The following is a 5,948-nucleotide window of genomic DNA, read 5'->3' on the forward strand; positions in this document are numbered from 1 at the left end:
TAAGGTGTGTTTGTTTTGGGTGTAAATGACTTCCGAAAAATATTTTACACCCAGCAGCATGTTTAGGTGTCCATGAAAAATAAAATTTTCCGGAAAATGAACAACTTTGACTGTAAACTAAAGCCTTTGACCCGGAAAATGATTTACGTTCCTACTTTACCTTCAAATCATTTCCGAATCACAGACACCCAAAGAGAGAGAGAGAGAAAGAAAGAGCAAGAAGAGAGAGTGAAGATCGTGCCCCAACTCCCAGACACGCCGACCCACACTCCACCGGTCTCGTCGATCACAGCACCGCGTCGATCGCACCTCGTCGATCGCACCACGCCGATCAAGCAAAGATTGAACCCAGTCGCCTCACACGCCTTCGCATTCGCCTTCACCTTCGAACCCACACGCCTTCACCTCAAGCAAAGATCGCAGCACCGCACCGGCCCACACGCCTTCACCTTCGAACCCAGTCGCCTCTCTCTCTTCCTTCTTCCCTCAATTTGACCGAATTTGATGATTTTTTTTTCTTTGGGTTTTGTTCCTTTTGTGTTTGTGGACTGAGAAATGATATTATATATTTGTTTGGAAGCTGAGAAAATGTGAGCAACAAGTAGAAAATATGTTTTCTATAGTATTTTCAAGAATACAACCAAACACCAGAAAATATTTTTCAAAGCATTTTTTGAAATGCAACCAAACACTTGAAAATATTTTCTCACCTAAAAATATTTTACACCCAGAAAATATTTTACACTGAAACAAACGCAGCCTTAATTAATCAACTTGGGTAATAGATTTAATTAGCTAGAGTCAATCAATAATCCAACAAGTGATATTAGAGCAAGATATTGACACCTCATTTTGCAACCCGCATTTAACTCACATGAAGGGTAAAAGAATAATTTCACCTTGGAAATAGGCATCTTAATTGTGGCCACTAATTTCATTTTATCAAAATGATCTTGATGTTATAACGATCAAATTGACTGGTCATGAGTCTTAATCGGATCATTAGATTAAAAGTTATCATCAAATCAAGTTTTAATGGCTAACATGCACTATTATAAATTGAGTTTGACTATATGTGATGTTCGACAAAATTTTTTTTTTTATACAAGATAGAATTTTACTCTAACCCAAGCTAAATGTATATGTGTGTGAACCTCCTAGAAACTTGAACCCTGGTCCTTACCCCCCACATCCCACAAGCACTTATACTTATGGAGTGATTATCGCACCAAGGGTTATAATTGATTTCAATTTGTTATAATTATAATCAATTTGAAATTAATGATATGTCATAATTTGATTGGCCATGACTACAGCTTATGGTAAGGTTGCTTACACTTGATTAATTAGATAATCAAACATTAATTATTCAACAAGTGATTTGTGTAATTATCTTTTTTAATTAGAGTAAATTTTGGACTGATTAATTCTGAAATGGAAGTAATTGGAGCCTATTAATGTTAATTGGAAACTAATTTATTTGTGAGTAAGGTTAATTTTGCCAGAAACTAGACATTTAGGGCTGCAATTGAGAACAATAATAAGGCAATTTTGATCAGAATTGAGAATGATATGATTTTTCTAAGTTAGCTATGAGAACTATTACAATAGCTACGGGAAGAACCGAGGTTTTAGTAATTTTTCTTGCTCATCACTCCCACCAACCTCCAAATTTAATGCATTAGCTTTCTCTAAATACTAAACTAGGGTGTAGGTTCATGATTTTCTTTGATCATTTGTCAACTCTCATTAAATGTCTTTCTATTCATATTTTCTCTACCACTACTATATAAACTTCCCATCTCCTCCATTCCAACACAAAAACATTCTCTTTTCTCATCTTTTAAGTTCTAGTGAAGTAAAGTTAGTCTTGTCATATCTTGGTCTTCATGAGACTTAAGGTATTAAGTGAGACTCACTCTCCCTCTCCTAATTCTTTTCTTTACTCCACCCTTAGGGCCTCCACAAAAAGCCTCCTCCTTCACCGTGTGGATTTTACATGCAAGTATAATCCCTTTTCCTAACCTATTTTTTCATTTTACTATAATGTTGATTTAAGATTAAATCATGCTAGTTGATTATTTAAATTCCTTGATTATGTTTGAATGTTCTTGATATTCTTAAATGTTCATATGCGTTCCTTACATGTTCTTGGTTATTCATCACATGTTCATATATGACACTAGCTTTGACGTTAAATCCATATCCAAAATATGAAAAACATGTTAGTTTGATAATTCTCTCAAATCCATAAATCTAGGATATCACCATTCACAAACATTCACTAGAATTTATTTTTCAATCCAAATACAATGACTAATAAACAACACACACATTAAATTCAAGCAAAACAATGAACTTGCAATTGATTGGTAATATGTTAAATGAGATGACATGAATGTTGTCCACTATAGTCTAGAACACCTTTCTATCTTGTAACATAGCCTCTGAGCTTAGGTCAAGGGTTAGTAGATCAAGTACTTATCTATGTAATTTTCAATTTCTAGATTGTAACTAGAAAACAATACCATATACTTTATCTTAGATTGTATCTAGGATGAAAGCCGTGTAATTTCCTATAATTAGTGTACATTCATTCTCAAATCATTAAAATGATGAATTTTTCAATTATGGTTTTCTTATTTTTTTTTTTTCCAATAATCAAATAAATGACGACTCCATTGTAAAACCCGTAATCTAAAGGGAAAAATATAATCATTCGAACCTCCATTTTGAGACGCAATAACACAACTCTACCCATTCATGTGGGTTTGGCCCAAACCAAACCCAATTCAAAAACGGGCCAAGGGCACAGTCTCTCATAATGGTGACTCTACTGGGGATATTGAGGGCTAAGCTTCAATTAGGTTATGGTGGCTAACCATGTTAATGTTTGTTTATTGCTTCTTTTTTTTCTTTTCTTTTTCTATGTAATATGTCTAATATGTCATTATATTGCATGTCATGCATCATTTACTTAAAAGAAATTTATTTTATTTATGTGTTAGCTTGGAAGCCCAGTAATATTAGCCATAGATTGTGGTCTTCCTAAGACTCACATACTCAGTGTAAACCTACCACCCATCATGACAAGGATCATCATGGTTATGCCATGGTGGTTCATAGGGACAAACTGCACTATTTGGACCAACACGGTGCTCCTGGCGTCACAAGTTGGAAGGTACGACGTCCTAGCTTGTTGGGACCTTTAACCTACCTTCTAACCATGTTGTGATGACCCATAGAACCTACCTTTAGGTCAATCCTTGTAAATTGCATTTCATTATGCATGTGTTTGGCCGTTGTTTGAACCATAATAACTTAAGCCTAATGCTTAAGTTTATCATGAATGTTTAAACCTTGTATGTTGTGAATGAACTCAAGCCCAGAAGCTTATGATTGAACTCTACTTGGCATGGAAGCTCAATTTTGTTTCTTGAATGATTCGAAGCCCAACACTTAAGCCCATCAAAGGTGTATGCATGATCATCATCAAAGTCTAAAAGCTCACAAGATGAAAGCCTTCCAAGCGCAAGCCCAAGCCATTTCATCATAATCAAGGTTCAAGTCTACCCAATCTTAAGCATCCTTAATGGACCAAGAAGAAGCAAGCGGACCAACTTTGCCTCACTCCATATTAGGTTTATAGTATCACTATTAAGCTTAAAGTTTGTTTATTCCATATTTCTATACTTTAAATTATAAAATTTCATGTAGTGTTTGATATACTTTTTCATTAAAAAAAAAAAAAATCATTATTTCTAAATCTTTCCCCAAAATAAAAAAGAGAAAAAAATTTCAAATGAAAAAAAGTCTTTGGAATAAGGGAATTGGGCCCTTAAGTCATTTTCAAAAAAATAAAAAATTGAACTAGGGGCATTGAACTTCCTAGTGACTTTTTTCACAAGTCTTAGACAAAAATTTTTCTAAATCGCGATGCTTGAACAATCAACTTGTACTGAGAAAAGATTAATTTCATTTGATCCATGTAAACACTTTAGCTAAATTACTTTGAATAAAAGAAGAAATGGTCTTAAAAGGCCATCAAAGAAAATCTATCCATTAGAAAATTTAAAAAACTCATGCATTCATTCCAAAATTTTGAAAACTTTTGTGTCTCCAATAGAGCATTCATACTTTTTTTTCTTTTTTCTTTTAAGAGGAATTTATTAAAAGAGCTCAAGCCACTGTGCCTACAAGCAAGCATTGCTAGAGATAGGATGCCGTCTCTAGTTAAACAAGATTATACCTTAATACCTTGAATGATCATTATCCATTGCTAGCCCATTGAGCCTTTAAACACTTAGCCTCTTTTTCGCATGAACTCACTAAAATCTATACCTAGGGTGGGAAAAATCAAAGTATGCATGCTTAAATCTCGTGTTGAGGAGGAGTCAACCTTGTAACTTTGAAGCTAATTGATAAGGGCCTCCTAGAAGACATGAAAGACAAGTGGAGAATTCATTAAGCTAAAAATAAGAGATCATCATAGAAAATGAGGTTTCACTCAATCAAGGAAAGAGAAATGAAACTCCACCAATGTGACAGAAAAAAAAAAATGTGTGCATCAAGTTTGAAGAGCCTAGAATTCATCACACAAAGAGGAATAAAATTTAATCTAGGAAAAGTAAGAATTCATAAGGGGAGAGTTCATCAAGCAAAAAAAGAAGAGATTCATCTAACACAAAAAAAAAAAGGTGCGAGTGCATAGAGGTAAGAAAGAAGTCTAGAGAGCGCATCAAATTCACAAAAGGTAATCAAGTTGAGAAAAATATTGAAGGCAAAATATCTATGAAAGTGAATTCAATCAAAAGGTGAAAGGCATAGAGTAACTAAAAAAAAGGGAAAGCCCACTAGGCTAAAAACCCAAATGAGCAATCTAGGCTATAGCCAGGGCCAAAAAAAAAGGAAAAAGAAAAGAGGAAGAAAGTCTGCTAAAATGAAAACATAAAAGGGCAGTCTAGGTAAAACCTAGGGACAAAGAAAAAAGAAAGAGGGAAAATTCCAACATATTGAAAACTTGAAGATGTAACCTAAAAAGAAAAGGATTTTACAAAATGAAAGTCTAGTGATATGATTCAAGAGAAATGAGCATGAAAAAATGTTGATACAAGTGACAGATAAAGACTAGTGAGAAGATGACATAGAAGAAATGGAAAAACTCCTCCAATACTTGATATGATTACTGGCTAATTAATTAGATTAAACAAATCAAACATTCACTATTTTAATATTTTTTGCATAAAGATTTGAAAATATATTTATTTTATTTCTATTTTGCCCATTCGTACAGCAAATTATATTATGTATACGAAACACATATTGTGAGTAAAAAGTGACATTGTATAATCAAAAAGTTATCTTATCTATTTTAACATATCATTTTATAACAGACCTTACATCAAAACTTCTTCTTCTTTTTTTATCACTTTATTAAAATATTCATTTTAATAATTTCTTTCTTCTCTCTTTTCTACTTTTTTTTTCTTTTTATTTGGTTCCATGTCCCAACGCAGAGAGAGAGAGAGAGAGAGAGAGAGAGAGAGAGAGAGAGAGAGAGAGAGAGAGAGAGAGAGAGAGAGAGAGAGAGAGATCTCTCTCTCGTTCTTTGTCCTCTTTTTACTCTCGCTCTCTCTTGTGGATTGACTCTCGATCTCTCTCCTCCCTTTCCATGGGTTCCAATATATTTTTTAGTGGGGTTTGGTGGTTTGATTGGTTTCTAGGTCACGGTGTAGTGGTTTGTTGTTCCGATTTGGGTGGTTGGGTAGTGTTTCATGGGTCCGATGGTTTGATTTGGGTGCTTCAATGGGGTCATGGGTCCAATGGTTGTTGATGGTTTTGGATTTGTTTTTTCCTGCTATTGTTTGTGGTTGTAGGGGGATTTGGCTGGTGGGGGCGATGGTGAATTTTTTTTTTTTTTTTTTCCTTCTGGGGGTTGGGGAGGTGGG

The sequence above is a fragment of the Quercus suber genome, unplaced genomic scaffold, assembly GCF_002906115.3.
Source record: "Quercus suber isolate HL8 unplaced genomic scaffold, Cork oak 2.0 scaffold_2, whole genome shotgun sequence".
Taxonomy (NCBI): Eukaryota; Viridiplantae; Streptophyta; class Magnoliopsida; order Fagales; family Fagaceae; genus Quercus; species Quercus suber.